We start from the raw sequence: 22,282 nt of genomic DNA, 5'->3' as shown, positions 1-22,282 counted from the left end.
TGCATTCCTGTGGTCCTTACTTACAACTTGCCTCATGTCATCCTTACAGATATCTAGTGTGATGTCATACCTCATGTGCATCATTAAAACGGTCTTAAAAGTAACTTAATGTATATTTTTTTTATTATATATATATATATATATTTTATAATATTATCCCTTGTATTCATTTTTCCAATTTACCCCCCCTCCCTCTATTCCCTCCCCCCGACGACAGGCAATACCATACATTTTACATGTGTTACAATATAGTCTAGGTACAATACATGTGTGCGAATATCACTTTCTTGTTGCACAATAAACATTAGAATCCGAAGTACATGCAACCTGGGCAGACAGATATTATGCTAACAATTTTCATTCCCCTCCCAGTGTTTCTTCTCTGGGTGCAGCTACCTCTGTCCATCATTGATCAACTGGAAGTGAGTTGGATCTTCTTTATGTTGAAGATTTCCACTTCCATCAGAATACATCCTCATACAGTATTGTTGTTGAAGTGTACAGTGATCTTCAGGTTCTGCTCATTTCACTCAGCATCAGTTGATTTAAGTCTCTCCAGGCCTCTCTATATTCCTCCTGCTGGTCATTTCTTACCGAGCAATAATATTCCATAACCTTCATATACCACAATTTACCCAACCATTCTCCAACTGATGGACATCCATTCATCTTCCAGTTTCTAGCTACAACAAAAAGAGCTGCCACAAACATTTTGGCACATATATGTCTCTTTCCGCTCTTTAGTATTTCTTTGGGATATAATCCCAGTAGTAGCGCTGCTGGGTCAAAGGGTATGCACAGTTTGATAACTTTTTGGGCATAATTCCAGATTGCTCTCCAGAATGGCTGGATTCTTTCACAACTCCACCAGCAATGTATTAGTGTCCCAGTTTCCCCACATCCCCTCCAACATTTGTCATTATTTGTTCCTGTCATCTTAGCCAATCTGACAGGTGTGTAGTGGTATCTCAGAGTGGTCTTAATTTGCATTTCTCTGATCAGTAGTGATTTGGAACACTCTTTCATGTGAGTGGATATAGTTTCAATTTCTTCCTCTGAGAATTGTCTGTTCATATCCTTTGACCATTTATCAATTGGAGAATGGTTCGGTTTCTTATAAATTTGGGTCAGTTCTCTATATATTTTGGAAATGAGACCTTTGTCAGAACCTTTGTTTTTAAAAATATTTTCCCAATTTGTTACTTCCCTTCTAATCTTGTTTGCATTAGTATTATTTGTACAGAAACTTTTTAGTTTGATGTAATCAAAATCTTCTATTTTGTGATCAATAATGATCTCTAGTTCTCCTCTGGTCATAAATTCCTTCCTCCTCCACAAGTCTGAGAGGTAGATTATCCTCTGTTCCTCTAATCTATTTATTATCTCCCTCTTTATGCCTAAATCATGGACCCATTTTGATCTTATCTTGGTCTTAATGTATATTTTTTAAAAATTTAACTTAATTTTTAAAAGTATTTCAATGAGATTATAAATTAGAAGAACATAGGATAGTTTACCTCTCAGACCTGTGGAAGAGGAAGGAATTTATGACCAAAGAAGAACCAGAGATCATTACTGATCACAAAATAGAAAATTTGATTATATCAAGTTGAAAAGTTTTGTAGAAACAAAACTAATGTAGACAAGATTAGAAGGGAAGCAATAAACAGGGAAAACAATTTTACAGTCAAAGGTTCTGATAATGGCCTCATTTCCAAAATATATAGAGAATTGACTCTATAAGAAATCAAGCCATTCTCCAATTGATAAGTGGTCAAAGGATATGAACAGATGATTCTCAGACGAAATTGAAACTATTTCAAGCCATATGAAAAAATGCTCCAAGTCATTATTAATCAAAGAAATGCAAATTAAGACAACTCTGAGATACCACTACACAACTGTCAGATTGGCTAGAATGACAGGGAAAGATAATGCAGAATGTTGGAGGGGATGTGGGAAAACTGGGACACTGAAACATTGTTGGTGGAATCGTGAATACATCCAGCCATTCTGGAGAGCAATTTGGAACTGTGCTCAAAAAGTTATCAAACTGTGCTTTGATAAACTTTGTTTATTTGATAAAAAGTTATCAAACTGTGCTTTGATAACTTTGATCCAGCAGCGTTACTACTGGGCTTATATCCCAAAGGGATTTTAAAGAAGGGAAAGGGACCTGTATGTGCAAGAATGTTTGTGGCAGCCCTCTTTGTAGTGGCCAGAAACTGGAAACTAAGTGAATGTCCATCAATCGGAGAATGGTTGAATAAATTGTGATATATGAATATTATGGAATATTATTGTTCTGTAAGAAATGACCAACAGGATGATTTCAGAAAGGCCTGGAGAGACTTACAGGAACTGATGCTGAGTGAAATGAGCAGGACCAGGAGATCATTATATACTTCAACAATAATACTATATGATGATCAATTCTGATGGACGTGGCCCTCTCCAACAATGAGATAAACCAAGTCAGTTCCAATAGAGCAGTAATGAATTGAACCAGTTACACCCAGATAAAGAACTCTGGAAGACGACTATGAATCACTACATAGAATTTCCAATCCCTCTGTTTTTGTCCATCTGCATTTTTTATTTCCTTCACAGGCTAATTGTACACTATTTCAAAGTCTGATTCTTTTTGTGCAGCAAAATAACTGTAAGGATATATGCACATATATTGTATTTAACTTATACTTTAACATATTTAACATGTATTGGTCAACCTGCCATCTGGGGGAGAGGTGGGGGGAAGGAGGGGAAAAATTGGAACAAAAGGTTTTGCAGTTGTCAAAGCTGAAAGATTACCCATGCATATATCTTGTAAATAAAAAAGCTGTAACAATAAAAAATAGACTAAAAATATTTCAATTAACCATCTCCCATCTTGGTCAAGAAGAGTAAATTCCTATGTTGGCCATATCTTGTTGGAAGAAATATTGCCTTGCCACAGGAAAGGCTTGGTTGAGATGATATAAACTTGTAGTAGATTCAATTGTTTCGCCTTGACTAGGCGTAAAGACTCCGGCGAGCTTAGGAGGTGGTTGAAGAAGGCCCACTACCCCATTTTAGAAGGGGCGGGACCCACAAGTCTAGTCAATCTCTGGGTCTAGTGCCTCTTCCTAGCTCCGACTCGGGGGCGGGCACCTCCCACTGGCTCCACCCACGTCAATCTCGAGTCCAGTATCTCCTGCTGACTCCACCTCGGAGGCAGGGTCCACGTCAATCTCGAGTCCTGGTCCTCTAGATGCTTCCGACTAGGAGGCGGGGCCCGGGTCCAGTCAATCTCTGGAGTCCAGCATCTCCTGTTGACTCCACGTCAGGGGCGGGACCCACACCAATCTAAATCCAGCATCTCCTGCTGACTCCACATCGGGGGCGGGGCCCACATCAATCTGAGTCCAGCATCTCCTGTTGACTCCACATCGGAGGCAGGGCCCACATCAATCTGAGTCCAGCATCTCCTGCTGACTCCACATCGGGGGCGGGGCCCACATCAATCTGAGTCCAGCATCTCCTGCTGACTCGCTCGGGGACCGAGCAAACAGATCTGGTCTGGAGCCTGCGGCTGGCTCTGCTTTCTCCACTTCTAAAGTTCGGGAGGCCCCGCCTCTGCCGCTGTCCATTGGATCCTAGCCGGGGGGGCTTCCTCCCCAAACCAATCACCGTCTGTGCCGCCGAAATTCTATTTGCCATTGTACTTTCTAGCCGGGATTACTTGTGGTCAGCTCCTAGTTTGGGGATCGAGCATCCCAACCTCCGAGAAAGCCTGGGAGCGTAGCGGCGCAGGCGGAGGGAGAAGGATGGGAAGCAGGGAAGAGACGCCGGACAAACAGGAATCTGCTGGGATCTGAGGGAGCGAGCAGCCTCAGCGCGAGGAGAAGGCGAGAGAGAGCGCGCCAGGTACTTGAGGCTGCCGCTCGGATGGGGTGCCGTTAATGAAGAACCTGGAGCGAAGCCGCACCCCCATCTGATAGGGGGTGGAGGGCGCGATTACATCCTGCCCGTGAAGTTTGGAGGCTGTGGGGTTGGCAAAGTGCGGTTTGACAGATGAGGCTGCATTAACTAGTCCCTTTGTGGACTCCAGGACCACCTGTGATCCAGCGAGTAAGAGGAGGTTGTGATCTCCGTGAAAGGGCCCTTTGGGGGGATTTGTCTCTGTGGGAACCCCCATTTTCACCGCTTGTAGACTTGCTCTTTGCGGGGGAGGGGGTAAAAGTGAATTTTCTTTTTTCAGATTTTTGAAGGAGACCTGATTGTTAGAAGAGGAAGCTTCACTTTTTTAGTGGAATCTTGGTGGATGAAAATGTCGAATGTCACTTAAAGTGATCTCTATGGTAACAAACGATTCACTCAAGGAAACCTTAGTCTTCATCTTAAGGCAAGTATAGTTTTTCAAAATCTTATGTTAGTTTTATTTACAAAAATGGTCTTATTTTTAGACTCCTTTATTTATTTAATTTAAATTCTGAAGATCCAACCCATTTGTGATCCTGAGAAACCATGGAGACTTAATTACAATATTTGATTCTTTCTGGTAGGTGAAATTGGCAAAATCACACTGCAGCATTTGGTTTATGTCATTATTTTATAATTATTTATTCTGGTTTAAGAGTTATGTCATTATTTTACAATTGCCTCTTTCACACATTTTTATTAAGATATGGAAGAATTATCAGCATTATTTGCATCCCCATTCCCAACGCTTTGGATTAGCATATATATCATATAATTTTTTTAAAAGGAAACTGATGTGAATTGAAAATAGGGCCTCAAAGAGGGATGTAGTGTGAGGTTTTCAGATTTTGGATCAGAAACTTTTTGAAGCTGGCATGTGTTCATTATAGGTCAGGAAATGACTCCAGTTAAATTGGTTTGTGGTCAATTGTGATTAATCATGGTTAATCAAAGTTTATGTGTTTTTGTGGTCTGATCTAGACTGGATTTATCACTGGGGTGAGGTGTCTGGTGTAATTACAGTCTAAAGAGATGCTTGGGTTGGGGGGGGGGAGACAAGACACATCTCAAACCCCCTCTCTTTTCTTAGCTATAGTGACCTCTACATCTCAACTGTCATTTAAAAGATTTCTCAAAGCAGCAACAGTTTGATTTGCTTTGGATTGTGATTTGTATTACTGCACCTGACCTACAAAGAGCTCTTTCCCATTCTTATTACTCTAAACCTATATGTATTTATAGTTGAGGATCTTTCCTGTCTTCCTTAAAACTGCACAAAACAAGGCCATAATCGTGAATTCCTTTATTAAATGAGCAAAATAAAATAATATGCCTTAGGATTCTAGAAGGAAAGACAAAATCCAATTATTTTAATGTGCCAAAACATTAAGAAGTTCTCATTTTTAGAGCTAATAATTATACATGCACATGCAATATATTATTACTGTATATGTACATCACTAGATAATTGGATTGGTTGCTAGACTTTTCCATGACAAGGTTTTTAAATCATTAAACTATCTTACTCTCTTCAGGTTGGAATATGAACATGGCCCTCAAAATGAAAGGAAGCAGCCAATATGGCCTTCAGGACCAAAAACAAAGAGAGGGGGTATGAAAGTACTATTTTTCTATTTTTACATTCTGGAGGTCTCCAATTATTTTACAACTGTTGCCCAAGAAACTGACAGTTCTGGGGGAGAAGATAACATAAAATCCCTGAAATGAAAAATAATGAATGCAAGTGTTGGTGTAGAAGATCATAAAATATTGACATTAAGTGCAAAAAGGCTGAAGGACTTATACACCAAAGGAAAATTAATTAAACCATATCTTAACAGAATTAAAACACCAAAAATTAGAAAATGGAAATGCAGATAAGGCTACACAAAATACTATCAGTAGATTATTACTGAATTATTCTCATCCCAGAAACACCAAATTCAAGGCTCAGTACTTTACAGGGAGAACAATATCATCTTGAAATACCAAACAAAGGGGAAACAAAAGAAATTCAATAGAAAACTACAAACACGTCTTTAAAAATAAAAAACTAAAAATGCTAGAAAATCTCTTAGGAGTCACAACTTTCTTAAAAGTTAGATCAAATAAGGAGTAACAGGTCACCAGCCAGCCAGCAAGGGGATCCCCAAACACAAAAAAACTTCATTGCAAAGTGAAGAGTGCTCTCCAATAGGAGGTAACCAAATGCTAAGTCTGAATATTGTGTGTCCAGATAAAATGGCTGCTCCAGGAACTGTAACAAACATCAAACATGAGCTAGCAGTAGGGAGGAATGAAGAAGAAAATAAGAATCTCAAAGCAAAAAATAAAGTCAACAGAAGAGGAACTTAGGACAACTTCCACACCAATAGCAAAGACAAAATTAAGTGACAGACTCTGTTGAGAATGATGGGAAAATTCAGAAAAATCTCAGGACAAGCCCAAAGCAAGTAGTATATTCTGCCTCTGATGCCAAAATCCAAAAGAAGCTGATGAGGGCAGTAAAGCAGCAAACTGAGGTGGAAGAGCTCACCAATGCTGATGCTTATTAAGGTTCCCAAATGAAAATGTGAGCTTGGTGAGCATCTAACAGTGGTCAAGAGACTGATGCCCTCAAAACAAGGCAGAACCAGAGGAGATTGTGGTGTGCAGTGAAAGACTGCTGAGGACTCCTAGGTCAAAAGACCCTCTGGTAACCATAGGAAGAGTCACAGAAGCAACAGAAATGTCAAGCAGGAGGCTCCAAAGCAAAAAGCTCACTCATCTGAAGATCTGGATTTGGTGGGCCTCAGGAGACTTCTAAGGAAAATTTAGAATCACGCTTTGCATTAGTCAAAGAAAGCAAACAAGAATGCCCTCTTGATGAAATATGAATCAGAAGACCATTAGAAGATATGAAAGGTGTCAAGCAGTCTCTTAAAACAGTGAAGCAGAAATGTGTGTTCAGTAGAACATGTGATGGGTGGGTATCAAGAAGCTTAACAAAACTCTGAAGGCAGAATCAATAGAACATAATATGCCAAGCCTCGTTGGGAGACATAAAAAAACTGAAAGAAAAAACTTTTGAAAATTCCCAAAGACAAAGTAAAACCAGAAAATCTTAAATCTCATGAGTTCTAATGAAAAGAGAGAGTGGACAGATAATTGACAGCTATTACTACCTTTATGGAGACTTCAAATAAAGGAGATGACATAAGTAATATACAAGAAATATTTAATATAGATTTGGAACTCTCAGATAATTATTACATGAATTAAAGATGCTGAGAACAAAAGCAATAAGAGGTATAAGTTATTCAGATCAAAACATCATGTAACAGAAAAAAATACCAAAACTACAAAAGGGAACTCAGTTGGTGATTGGTGGTGTTAAGAATAACACAGAAAGCAAGAAAGAATTTAGAGAAGAGGAATTATCTTCTAATTAAAAACTCTCTTAAGATCAAAAGAATCCAATTTTTAAGTAGACTTATATTGGGTTTAAAGGAGATATTCAAGTCGACAAAAGAAAGCAAGGTAAATATTGAACAAGAAATGTCGGTTTAAGTATAATTGTCTATGCAAGTATTCCAATAAAAATTAACAGTATTCTATAGGATAGACTTAGAATAGGAACTATTGAGTTATGCTGAGCAAATTCATTGTTATACTTGTATGATGACTATAATAGGAAATTAAATAAACTAGCTTGAAAAAATGAATTGGAAATATAATTCAAGGTCAGATTCAAGAGTGCCATGGAAAAGAACTAAGTAAATAGATTCTAGATTAAATGCCAATTATTACAAAATTTTGAATGGATTTTCATGGAAAAAAGACGGACTACATTTTAATTTTATTCCAAAAGAAAATTTAAGTCAAACTAACTTGTAAAGTTAGAAGTTAAACCTTTTTTAATATAATTAAAAGTTTTGAAGTTTTTCATTGGAGGTGTAGTGTCTAGACGATAATTGGTTAGACCTGTGATAGAAAAGAACCTGCAATAGTGAGAAATTGGTTACTTGTTATTAGGGGCCTAGATAGAAGTTCCAGATATGTATTGTGATTATGCTTCTGGGGATCAATCTCTAGGTACTTTTCCAACAACTTAGAAGCCAATTTTTTGTCATCTTTTTTTGATCACAAGAGATTTCTTAAAATAGATATGGTATAATCGTTTTTTACTACTAGTAAGATCTGTTATATATATTTACATTTCAGATATGTCTCTGTAAAACCAGGACTATGACATTCTTTCTATCCTTGGAATAGCAATGAACTTTATCCAGGTGAATAAAGCATATTTAAAGATTTCTATAGTATAAAAGATATATTTTAAAATAAATCAAAATTATGTTGGATTTGCTAGAGGTTTGGAAATGCATCTTATTTTCTAATCCACTCAATGGCATAAATATCAGCTCTCTCTCACTATTATATTTGTTTTTTGAAGAAGGTGGGGAATGAATGTTTGATACAAGTATGGCTAGGACTTTAAAACTCAATCAGAAGCCCATTTTGATAAAAAGTATATATCATATCCTATTGAAAAAACAAAAATTAGACTAAAATAAAATTAATTGATAAATAAAAACTTAGAACAAAAGATTTTAAATAATAACTCTTTTTATTTTTAGATTTTAAAAAGGAAGAGTACACTTACATAAACCATGCAACCTGAGGGGTTTTTTGTTTTGTTTTGTTTTACCATGAGTTAACTATCTCTGTGTTGATATAGCTAGAGCTTAATTACATTCTTTTTCATATTTTTTGATTTCAGAAAATCTGATACTTCCAAAATTGAAAGATCATTAAACCTGAAAGACTATTCAGAGAGACAAAATTAGTCAGACTAAACAAGAACATGATAATTTTCCAGAGAAAGAACAAAAGACATTCCTGCCAAGATTTGAGGATGAAATAAAAGGTGACTCAATGAAAGACTCAAGTGAAAAATCCAGAAGAAAAAACTTGGGAGAGAAAATATGAATGAAATGGTTAAACATCATGCCACGGTAATCTCACAATCTAGAAACAGATTCTATAAAGCTGATTAAAGGACTTGCAGGAATCCAGGTAAAGTTTATCAGATTCAGAAAAGGAAGACCCTCCAGTGTTTTGGGATATGGCTGACCAATACAGAGAGCACCAGCATCAGCATCATAGAGATCTCCAAAGAGATTCTGCTTGGAGAAAATTTAATCCAAAAATAAAAAATGAAGAATTGCCTAGAATCATACGTAGAAGGAAATTTTCAAAAAACTGGCCAGAGAAACCGATAGAACAGAAAGTACTAGTAACTGGCTCTAGAAAATGTAGTACTAATAATGAGGAATTTCTGAATGAAATGTGATCATTTAGATTAGTGATGAATCCCACCCGAAAATGATGAAAAATATATGACTGCTACCAGATGTGAATGAAGATGGTATAGCTATCACTCTGAAAATTAGAAACAGAAATAAAACTTCTAAGGAAATCACAAGAATCATACAACATATACACAGTGCAGAGAAGGAAGAAAAGAGTTTATAGGCAGAATGGAAGACCAAAGCCATTCTTGAAGAAAAAAAAAAGTTATCTTTAAGTAGTATAAATACAATTGTGCGTTATAAAACCACCACACACTTAATAGTTTGCCTGCTGAAGTATATGAAGCTCAAAGAATGAGGAAAAGTCAAAAGATGCAGGTCCAGATAAATCTAGAAGCAAAAAATAAATGAATAAAGAATCCCAAGGATCTAGCAAAACCAGTTTTACACAAGCTTCTCCGAGCAATTTATGCCAACATCTCAAAATAAAAACTAAGATGGTACAAAAACAAAACAAAAAAAAAAAACAAGATTGTTATCTACAGAAATGTTTTCAGGAGAAGAAATTAAAAGAGCCCAGGTCCATCCACACAATGTATCTTTGTGATCTAGAAGCAGAAATAGATGTCTTAGATTATTGTATCAACTCAATCTAGATCTAGAGCCAGAAATACATGTTTTAGGTGTTTTAGATTATTGATTCCCTCTTCCAGGGTCATACCTGATGAACTTTACTGAAAGAACAATACCTTTGAGATCGAGAACCAGAAATACATGTCTTCAATGTTTTAGATTATTGCTTTACTTTTTCAGAGTTGCACCTGAGGAACTTCACTTAAAAAAATCAAAAGAAAGTTGAGAAGAATTTTTAATAGAGCTGTCTTCAAAATCTATACTGTCAAAATCCAGAACTTGTACAGAGAAAACCATAGATAATTTCTTAGGGATCTTTGAAAAATTCAGTGACACCTGTCCGAATTCTGCCTTTAACTAGAAACAGAAACAAAGTTGATGTAAGAAATTCCTCCTATATTATCTAGTGCAACAGGAATTGAGACAGTTGAAGTAGAGGAAGATTTCAAGCCTAGAAAATAAACTGAGATGTAAAGGAAAGGATAAAGCAGAATTCTTTTGAACTGAAGTCAGAAATGAAATAGAAGAATTTTATATTTTTATTTAGTGCAGCACTGACATAATTTACACTGACAAAAGGGAGAAAGAAACAGACAATCATAAAAGATTGAACTTATTGAAGATCTTCCACTTTTAAGATCCAGAGGTAGAAACAAAGGTGATGCAGAACTAATAGGATCTGATCCTTTGCCTGAGACCATGGACATTTCAAAGAAGGAGTCAAACAGGAGAGGAAGCATGGGAACAAAACATAAAAAATAAAAGTGATTCGGATCAGCAAAGATCTGCTAATCTTAGCAAAGATGATTTTTCCACTTCTATTGGAGCAGGAAAAGCCAAAAATGGGATGAAAATTAATTTCACTTTTGACAAAGGGAAAAATCGGGGACCTCTAGCATCAAAACTGAGACAACTGCTGTTGAAAACTGACATATCCTATACAATAATCTTATGAAATGTGCCCAAGTGCAGGATAATAGGCTCAAAGAGGTTTTTTCATCAGCAAAAGAAAAAGTTAAAATATCAAATAGACTTAAGAAAATACAATGAGGTGACATGGGATTCCAAAGGTTGGCAATGCATCTCTTGGCTCTCTGGAAAGGAAATGTGTTCAAGATCTTGCAGGGATCTAGACTAGTTCCCAAGTGATCCACCTGGCCTCAGGCTTGGACACCAGAATGTAAGAGTGTGCAGATCTGGAGCCCTGGTACACTGCCATCTGGTGGAGAAATTGACTCAGACAGGCTTTAATAATCTTGAAGTGACTTAAGAGGATTTGGAATTTTAAAATTCAAAATACACATTTTCTGTAAATGCCAATTCTTTTGAAAGGCAAATGAGTCAGCTTCTCATAGAATCCCAAAAAGTGAGAATGGGAAGGGATCTCATTGCCACCAAGTTTAACCTCTATTCGAAAGGGATTCCTAATATAAAGTGTGCTGTGGCTAATCTCTCCTTGGACACTTCCAAAGATGTGGAACTCACTATCAAGGCAGCCTATTCTATACTTGGCTTCTCTCTGATTAAATGACTTTATTAAACCAAAATACATTTTTTTTGTCTTTGTGGTAAACTTTTCCCCATGACACTCTTAGATTCCCATATAAAGGGGAAAACCCCAATATAATCAAAAGGTGTTATTTGCACATGCCAGTGCCAGCCGAATTGATCTTTTGTTTTTATATGTATCCCATTTCCAGCCTTCAGGATTTTGTCCAGGTTGCTCCTTGTCCCTTTTCCCATTCTCCCTTACTTCCACCACTTAAGATTCCCTGGCTTCAATCCAAGCCTCCTACACGAGCCCTTAACCCTAATCCCATGACCAAGCTCTCTTTTCTAAGTTACTTTGTATTGCTTGTTGTGTATCTGTTTCTCAAAGATTACCAAGTAGATTACAATTTGTATTTCAGGGAATTTCTGCATCAAGAATTTGCTGCATAAATAAAACAGTTCTGCTGAAAAGTAAAAATCTCTGCATAGTCTATTTGCTTCTAGTAGAATGTTAAGAACAGGAATGGACTCTCTGTCTGTGTGTTTCTCTGTGGTGGGGCAAAAAAAAAAAACAAAACTACTGCTTTGGTTCCGACTATGGACAGACCTGAAGCTGAGGTGGTGAACTATCTAGATGTTACATTGCTGAATTTGAGAATATCACAAATGAGACCTAGATCAAGTCCAATTGTCCAAATAGGTGTCTTGGCTGCCAGGAAACTCCTAAAATACTCCAGGGCCTCCCAGCTCTGGAAGTGTAGGGGGACTGTGCTAAAGAGGCCATTCAATGCAAGAATCCTAATGGTGACTTTTCCAAATCTTCATCTCTGAAGTCTTGCATAGCTTTCCCCCTTCTCTTCAACTGAGAACTTTGCTGAATATTTCATTAAAAACAAACTGATGAGAATTCCCTTTTTTCCTCCTTTCCTCATTTCACATCTCTTAGATTCCCTCTTTCTTATTCTTCATTTTCATGAAGTGCTAGCCATATATTTCATTTTAAAAAACTAAAACTGATGAGAATTCCCTTTTTCCCTCCATTCCTCATCTCTTCATTTCTCTGTCTTACTATTCACTTCCATCTCTCATGAAGTGCTAGCCATGTATCTTTGTCCAGACAAATTCTTCTACATCGTAATCTGCAGTGATCCATTCCATTCCTTCTCCACTAAGTTGCCCCCTGTATTATCCTTATTCTCTAATTTTCAATCTCTTCCTGTCTACTATGCTTCCTTCCAAGCCTACAAACATGTCCATGTCTTTTCCATCTCAAAAAAAAATTCATCCACCTATCCCCACAAGCTGTCATTTCTACATTTCTCCTCCCTTTCATGGCTAAACTCCGTCAGAAAATCTACTATTGGGGTTTCCTTTGCTCTTACCTTCTTTAGAATCCTATGCAGTATGGTTTCCCACAAAAGGGAAAAACCATGAAAAAGGAAAAAAATGAAAATCAGATGCTTCAATCTGCAGTCAGAATCCATAGTTATCTCTCTGGATGTAGATAAGTTTCCATCATGAGTCTTGGAATTGTTTTAGATGTATGTATTACTAAGAATGGCTAAGTTTACCATGATCCATCATTACATAATGTTCCTATACAATATATATCATGTAGGCTGTAAGGAGTACAATATTCTCCTGATTCTGCTCTTTTCATTCAGCATGAGTTCATGGAAGTCTTTCCCTGTTTTCAGCTCACTTTCACGCTCCAGAAACTCCCTTTCACATTCTCCACAGCAATTCTTCCAAACCTTTGCGTCCATCAAACTCTGCATAGCCCATCTAGTGGAGAACCTTGCCTCATATTTTACAGAAAAAAAAAGGCCATTTGCCATGAAAAACTTTCAATCTTTTGCTCTTTACTGTGTCTTTGCCTACTGCCTACAAGCTCATCTCCCTATTCCAAAACACAAACCTCCCTCGAATTTTCCCATCCCCACTAACTGTTGTCCTACATCTTCTAAAAACTAGTAGCTTTTGTATTATGTGCTCTCTGTCCATGAAAGTAGAGACAGCCTTTCCCCAGCTACATCTGTGACTTGGCTTCATTTTCTTCTGTCTTTTGAAAGCTCCCTACCTCCCTAGCTCTTCCCAGTTTTTTGGAATTCCCTAAGAATGGCTTGGAGTATCCCTTCCATTCCTCTTTTTAGCCCAAAGATGAAGTTGATAGATTTGGGGAGGGGACAGCACTCCTTTACTTGTCTTTCCTCAATATAGGGAAAAGCCTGAGCCAGTTTCCTGTCCTCCCCCTAGCTTCTGCAAAAGGGTTGGATTTGGAATTAGCCTCCTTTTGTTACTTACCTTCTCTTGTGACCTGGGCAAGTGACTCAAACTCTCCAATTCTTATCTTCCCCAAAGTCATTGAGTTCACAGGAGGTTTGACTCGAGGGTCTATGGACTTTAAAATCAAATACAATCATTTATTCCCTTTGAAATATTATGCATATAAAAATGTTTCTGAGAATGTGTCCAGAAGCCTCATCGGACCCCTCAAGTGATACAAGGCATCCAAGAGGTTAAGAATGTCCTATTCCTAGTCATCTATACTTTATCCTATTCCTCTTATCCTATTCATTTTCCCATATTAATTCATGAAAGTCTCTTGGGTTTCTTTAAATTAATCTCCATCATTTCTTAAAGCAAAATACCATTCCATCATATTCATATACTATAATTTTTGTTCATCCATTAGCCAATTGATAAGCACCCTCTCAGTTTCCAATTCTTTGCTATCAAAAAGAAATATTACAAATATTTTTGTACATATGGATTCTCAGAATCCTTTCAAGATTCAACTTCTTTACCATATCCCATATGAAGATTTTCTTATCCTCCTGAACTCAGTTTTTAATTCCTTCTCATCAATACTTTGGATTTATTTTGTTTATGTTTTTATCTACTTAAGTATTAACCTAACCCAACCATAACAGAATCTACTGCTTTTATTTATCTGTATGTCCCTAGCACCTAGGATAGTGTCCAATACCTAAAAAACACTTAATAAATGTTTTAAATTAAACCAAAAGGTTAAATACAAGTCCAATGAGTCAAGAAGTTCAAACAACAGAAGTCTAATTTTCTTTCTGGTTTTCCTAAATCTGGGACTGGGCATTCTATATTAGATTGGACCTATTGACCAAGAGTATCCCACAAATGAATACAAAAAGATCAAGTAGTTGAATAGGGTAATAGCTAACTTCCATTTGCATGCAATTAGTAATTTGGGGCAATATCACCAACAGATGGTACCATGGGATTTCTACAGCAGTGTCCTGAGAAGGCAATCTGGATGCCAAACGAGAAACTAGAACTTTAAAATTTCTGGGAAACAGTACAACAGTAACAAGCTTTATTCTAGCATGAAAATTCTTCAAAATAGAAGTTTCAACTTTTTAATGGAGAGATTCTTTCTCTGTCCCTGGACAGTGTTCAGCTAATGCTTTTCATTAGTCCATTTAAGCAATCATTCATTCATTCCTCTGACACCAACCCTGAGGCTAAAAAGACAAGAAAAGCTATTAAATGATTTAGGGAGAGAGAGAAAGTGTCCACAAAAAAACAGATGGAGAGAATCCAGTGAACTCAAGAAGCTGCCAGATGACAACTGCCTGATTCTAACTGCAGGCAAGTATGTCAAGCAGAGAAAGAAACAGTCTACTTGGAGCCTCAAAGAGGGAGGTAAGTGAGAATTATTGACTCTACAGCATGATCCTCTGGCAATTAAGTGTTGAATCAGCCCAAAAAAACCCATACAACATCCTTTCAAGCAACTGAAAAAAGTATTTCCTTTTCTCAAAACAGAGTTCATTATGCTTTTATGCAGGACTGCCAGCTGTCCACTAGAGGGAGGATGATTGTTTTTGAAAGGGAAAAAAAAGCTCTTTTCAGTTTCACAGAGCAGGCAAAAAAAGACAATTTTTTTCTAAATATGCTTTTATTAGGGGATGAGAGATGCTGCCAAGGAACACCAAAGGTTATGGGGGTTTGGGGGCAAGCAGTTTTTTGATGTAGAGAACTAAAAATAAAGATGCAAGGCTTCAGAAGGAATGAGGCAAAGATAATTGGAGATGACATGAATAGCTAAATAAATAAACTAAATGAATAACTAAAATAAAACCATGGCTGATGGTGGATAGAGGGTTAGATCTATAGTGAGAAAAACTCATCTTCCTAAGCTTAAATCTGGCCTCAAACGCTAGGCTGTGTGACCCTGGGCAAGTCATTTAACCCAATTTTCCTCAGTTTTCTTCATTTGTAAAATGGGCTAATAAAGGAATTGGCAAACTACTCCAGTCTCTTTGCCAAGAAAACTCCAAATGGGGTTGCAAAGAGTCAGACGTGACTGAAATGACTGAACAATAATAAAAAAGTAATATTAAGGGTCAGTCAAGGTAGAAAGGTGTCTGTGTGGTATGGTTTAAGTGACTCTTTGGAATACCCAGCAAATCACTTAATTGCTTATTGCTCAATGCTCAGGATTACTCCCTGAGCTCATCAATTACTAAGAACTAATGGAAATTCCTATACTAATAAAGTCAGGACTTTTTTCTTTTTAATAATAGCTTTTTTATTTTTAAAATACATGCAAAGATAACTTTCAGCATTCATTCTTGCAAAACCTTGTGCTCCAATCTTTTTCCTTCCCCTCTCCCCTAGACAGCACCTAATCCAATATAGGTTAAACAGGTGCAGTCCTTTAAAACATATTTCCACATTTATCATGCTGCGTAAGAAAAATTAGATTGGAAAGTGGTGATGTTTGGGCTAGCTTTCTAGAGGACCTCGGGATCAGCGTGAGTCCTTGGTCTTAGTGGAGAAGTGATGAAGGCAGGATGGCCAGGAGGCTGGTCAAAGATGGAATGAATCATTTTCTTTTTTTTGTGCTGAGGCTGGGGTTAAGTGACTTGCCCAGGGTCACACAGCTAGGAAGTGTTAAGTGTCTGAGATCAAATTTGAACTCAGGTCCTCCTGAATTCAAGGCACCACCTAGCTGCCCCCGAATGAATCATTTTCAGTCCTTCTCAGCCCTTATATGCAACTTAGTACAACTACATCATTACAGCATACTGAATATATGTGAACTAGAGAACCTTTACATCACGATGCTAAGTACCATGCTAAGCACTAGAGAACCATTATCTCACCAACTCCACTGAATAACTGAATAAACTTGTTTCAAGGTTACTTCTCCAGAGTTCCAGCCCTCTACAGAAAGGGAAAAAATGAGAAAAGAAAAAAAAACAAGCAAACAACAAGAAAAAGGTGAAAATGCTGTGATCCACATTCAGTCCCCAAGGTTGTCTGTCTGGATGCAATTGGCTCTCACCATCACACTTATATTGGAATTGAGCTGAATCACCGTATTGGGTTTTTGGTAGCAATAGCTTTTTATTTTTAAAATACATGCAAAAATAGTTTTTTACCCTTGCAAAACCTTGTGTTCCAAATTTTTCTTCCTACCTCTCCCTCATCCCTCCCCTAGACAGCAAGTAATCCAGTATATTGTTAAACATGTGCACTTCTTCTATACATATTTCCACAATTATTATGCTGCACAAGAAAAATCAGATTAAAAAGGGAAAAAATTAGGAAAAAAAGCAAGTAAACAACAAAAAAGGTGAAAATATTATGTTATGGTCTACATTCAGTCCCCACAGTCCTCTTTCTGGATGTAGATGGTTCTCTCCATCACAAGTCTATTGGAATTGGCCTGAATTACCTCATTGTGGAAAAGAGCCAAGTCCATGAGAGTTGGCTGTCACATAATCTTCTTGTTGTGTACAATATTCTCTTGGTTTTATTCACTCCACTTTGCTTTAAGTCATGTAAGTCTATCCAGGCCTTTCTGAAATCATTCTGCTGATCATTTCTTATATGTTATGGGCCAGAACTTGAAACAAGATGCTAAGTCAGTGAAATTGGTAGAGACAATAGTTATCTAATTTAGCATGGTGCTTAACAGTTCTCTAGTTCAGTACATGTATTTAGTACTTACTATGGTTACACAAGATTCACACCTTTAAGAGAGCATATATAAGCTAGGAGCCTCAACCAGGATTCAGTTGGGGAGATTCAGACGCTGGAGAAGGCAGGTGGGAGCAGAAGCTCTTGGAATCAAGGAGAGAGACAGGCCTCCAGAAAAACTAGCTGAGCCCCAAGTGAAGGAGACAAGACTTTGAAGGACAAAATAAAGGATCTGGACTTTAACTCCTGGCTGCATTTGGGGTGATTATTGAACTGAAACTAAGGCTGCCTCCAGAGACCCCAAGGAAACCTCAACAAGAGAAGATTACATTCTAGAGAAGAATATAAAAATATTATAAAAATAATATTTCATAACATCCATATGCCATAACTTATTCAACCATTCTCCAACTAATGGGCATCCACTCAATTTCCAGTTCCTTGCCATTACAAAAAGGGCTGCTACAAACATTTTTGCATACGTAGGTCTTTTTCCTTTTTTATAATCTCTTTAGAAGGCAGAACTAGTAGGGACACTGCTGGATCAAAGGGTATATACAGTTCAATAGCTTTTTGGGCATAGTTCCAAATTGCTCTCCAGAATGGTTGGATCAGTTCAAGATCCATTAATAATTTATTAGTGTCCTAGTTTTCCCAAATCCACTCCAACATTTATCATTATCTTTTCCTGTCATCTTAGCCAATCTGAGAGGTATGTAGTGTGGAACTTCCCAGTATCTAAATTTGCATTTCTCTAATCAATAGTGATTTAGAGAATTTTTTCATATGGCTAGAAATGGCTTTAATTTCTTCATCTGAAAATTTCCTGTTCCTTTCCTTTGACCACTTATCAATTGGAGAATGACTTGTATTCTTATAAATTTGAATTAATTCTTTATATATTTTAGAAAAGAAGACTAAAATCAGGATTTTTTTTAAAAAGATTAATTTATATGATTAGATAGCCAGTCTTCCAAGAAGATCCTAGGATAAAGAAACTCAGGATAGATAATTTTTTGGGGGAGGTCTAGAACACAGGGACACAGAAAGCTAGTGGCATTGAAAAGGAAGATGAAGGTAGGAGTTCTAAAACAGACTTTGTACACTTAAAATTCTTAGAATATCTAAGAATATTCTAGGATTTATAAGCTCTCCTCTACTTCCTTCCTACTCCATTCTTCTTTTCCTTCTGGATAGCTAAGTTGTGGTGGACAGATAGCTGGAGGCAGAGTCAGGAAAACCTTAATTTATATCTGACACTTGCCCCATTTCTTTTTCTATAAAATGGAAATAATAATAGCACCTACCTCTCAGAGTATTGTGAGGATTTAGCAAGATAATATTTGTAAAGGGCTTAGCATAGTGTCTGGCACATAGTAGACACTTGATAAATGTTTGTTCCCTCCCTCTCTTTATGAGGAACAAATATGACTCTAGTTTCCCAAAGAATATACCAGCTGAGCACAAATTCTGGCAAACTGAAAGCCAAATTTTGCTTTGAGCCAGGCTTGGCAGTAATCATGCTGTTGATAGATACCTATGCTTTATGAGGCTTTCTCTCTTCTTCTGCTATGATCCTGTTGCAATGAGGATGCCCCTGAGTTCTTGAAGACCTTGCCAGTGGAAGAGTCACTCTGGTGGCTTTCAAGCATAGATCAAGTTACAAATTTTATGCCTGTAATCCAAAAACCAAGTTAGCTCAATCTGGAGAAGTTCATTGCCAGCTTCCACAGGGTAAAGGATATTCCAGCACAGCAACTCCCATTGACTATTCATCACTTCATAAAGAAATTTTGATGAAAGAAGAGAGTACTCTTTGATGAAATTACTGATTCTTGAGGTATTGTAACAAAGAGAGACTCCTAGAGCATGAAAACCCTCCATGTGTTTTTATTGTTTATAAAAGTCCAGAGAGAAGGGTGCCAGTAGAGTAAATTACATTCTGCAAATATCTAACAAATATGGCCCTATCTCAGTAGCAGTGGGTAATAAAATTAGCATGAAACCCTGAAACTGGCAAGGTCTTCAAGAATAATCCATCAGCTTCATTTTATGCATTGCAGAATAAATTCCATCATCTTAGGTCTACTAATAAGAAACAAAATTACATTATTTTTATGCTTTCCTTTTTTCCATTATACATTCATCTTACAAGCGCTCTAATAAATAGGTGGTACAAATTATAGAAGGAAAGGGGGAAAATAAGGAAACAAAGGTCCTTGTTAATCCATAAAATGAAAAACCAGTCCCTGAATAATTCAAAAGGAGATTGTCAGGTTGTTCTCTTTCTTACCTATTATATTATTCCAATCTCTCAGCTCCCAATTTCCTCAACCATTTCCTTAAATCCTCACCATAGGTCAATTGTTCTTGAACCACCAGATGGTGCTACTAGTCACTAACTTGTTCTTATACAAGAAGAATCAAAAGCTGGGCAAGTCCATGGATCACCCTGAAAATTATGAAACTTAACCTTGTTAAGTGGAAAATCTGGAAAGTGTCCATTTCCTTATGTTTCCCAGAGAGCAGACAGTTTCATCATACCAATTCTATCTCTCTCCTCATGAACATGCAAACTTGTCACTCTAAAAGTTGTAGTTAATGTGACTTCGGACTCAATAAGAATTGGTTCTGAGCTTGTGTCTTATTTGCATAACTCCACCTTCTCCCTGATTTTACTATTTCATTCAGCCCTATTTATTTAACTACATACATTGTATTGTTATTTTTTAAACATTCTTTTCCTTTTAAAGTATATTAGTGTGCCTATTTTTCCTCCTCCCCTCCAGAATTTGTTATTTCTTGTAAGTATGAGGTGGTACCTCATAGTTGTTTTAATTTGTTTTTTTTCTAATCAATAATGATTTAGAGCATTTTTTCAAATGATTATAGATAGCTTTGATTTCTTCTGAAAACTGCCTGTATATATTCTTTGACTTTATCAATTAGGAAATGGCTCTTATTTTTACGAATCTGACCAGTTACCCATATTCTTGAGAAATAAGACCTTTACCAGAGAAATGCTGTGACTTTTCTTAATATTACTGTAATGTCTATGGTACCTTTTAGAAAAACATAGTTTCTCTATTTATATCTTTTAATTAGGTCCACCCTTGCTTGCTTTGTCTGAGATCACAATCACTACCCTGCCTTTTTTATTTCAGTTGAAACAGAATAGATTACGATAAAGTCCTTTATCTTTGTGTATGTCTTTTTGTTTCAAGTGTGTCTCTTGTGGGCAATACATTGTTGGATTCTGGTTTCTAATCCATTCAGCTATCCACTTCTGTTTTTTGGGTTGGTTCATCCCCTTCACATTTCACATTTATAATTATTAATGGTATATTTCTCTCCATCTTGTTTTTTTCTGTTTATCTTTCTCTCTTTCTTTGTGTCCTATCCTTTCTCAAAAGTCTTACTTTATTTCTGACCACTGCCTCCCTTAATCCATCCTTTCTTTTATCACCCCCTCATATCTTTTATCTCTTTCCGCTTCTATTTGTTTATTGGATAAGATAGGTTTTTATGCATGAGTGTGTGTATATATATTCTTTCCTCTTTGAACCAATTCCAATGAAAGAAATTAGATAATATCTCACATCTAATCATTTTCCCCTTCACTATAAGAATTCTTCATTGAATTCATTTTATGTGAAAAAATTTCTCCATTCTATCTCTCTCTTCCCCTTCTCTCAGTGCATCCCTCTTTTAAACCCCTACCATTTTGGAGTGTATTCCAACATAATCAATTCACAACATATCTCTTTTTATGTAGACTCCTTCAATTGCCCTATAACAATAAAGTTCTTAAGAATAACATGTATCATCTTCCTATATAGGAATATAAACATTCCCTATTGATTCTCTTTCATGTTTACCTTTTTATGCTTTTCTTGATCCTTATATTTGACAGTCAAATTTTCAATTCAGCTCTGGTCTTTTCATCAAGAATGTTCCAAAGTCCTCTATTTCATTAAATATCCATTTATTTTCTCCCGAGGGATTACTCTCAGTTTTGTTAGGCAAGTGATTCTTGGCTGCAATCCTAGTTCATTTGCCCTCCAAAATATCATATTCCAAGCTTTCTCATCCTTTAATGTAGGTGCTAAATCTTAGTTCTCTTTGAGAATGAAGGACAAAAACAGCAATAAACATCTGTGGGTACATGATGATCTGGCTATACGTTTTCTTACATACTACATATTGGGCCATTTTGCATTCCCCTGGTCATAGTTCAGAAAAATGCCAACCCCCCCAAAAAAACCTTTTCATTTATAAAAGAATGGTTTTCCTTTCTATGGTAGCAAGATACTAGAAACAAAGTTGATGTTTACATATTGGGGAATGACTAGCTGACTTGTGGCACATGCATTCAACAACTTATTACTATGGTATTAAAAACAATGAATGCTGTTTCTTTGAACCAAAAATTCAGAGAAGCATGGAAAAACATACATGAACAGGGGAGAGCTGCAAAATGAGGGAGAACTGGGAAAATATTATACACAATGACAATAAGGTAAATGAAAAAAACGATAACATCAATAAACCATAACTGAGCATTGGGTGATTAGACTTACATAAGAAAGAATGAAGAAAAAGACATACCTATCTCCTTCTTTCTTTACAGTGTGTGTGTGTGGGAGGGGGGATTTGGATATTAAATTTAATAAGACTGAGCTGATATGTTCGTTAATTTAGTTCAATTGCTTTTTCTCCCTCTTTTCCTTAATATTCATGATAAAGATTGTACTCTGAATTGGGGAGGAAAGAATCATATATTTGGAAATGAAGGTGATGTCAAAGCAAAACATGTCAATAAATTTTAATGGGAACATTAAAAAAGACAAGGGTGGCTTCCTTCCTCTACATTAGAGTTTCTTAACTTGGAGTTAGTAAACATTTTTTTTTTAATTTCATCATTGATGAGCAGGATG

The 22,282-nt window shown here is 36.7% G+C and overlaps 1 long non-coding RNA gene across 1 annotated transcript; it reads left to right on the top strand.

Annotated features, from left to right (window-relative positions):
• The first annotated feature begins 3,683 nt into the window (after nt 1–3,683).
• LOC141541799 (uncharacterized) lies at nt 3,684–11,802 on the top strand. Its single transcript, XR_012481903.1, has 5 exons — nt 3,684–3,906; nt 4,241–4,384; nt 5,496–7,479; nt 8,164–8,231; nt 8,723–11,802. It is a non-coding gene; the product is annotated as an uncharacterized LOC141541799 (long non-coding RNA).
• Nucleotides 11,803–22,282: the final 10,480 nt, after the last annotated feature.

Source organism: Sminthopsis crassicaudata, chromosome 4 (genome assembly GCF_048593235.1).
Source record: "Sminthopsis crassicaudata isolate SCR6 chromosome 4, ASM4859323v1, whole genome shotgun sequence".
NCBI lineage: Eukaryota > Metazoa > Chordata > Mammalia > Dasyuromorphia > Dasyuridae > Sminthopsis > Sminthopsis crassicaudata.
This window is presented reverse-complemented; position numbering and strand designations above follow the sequence as displayed.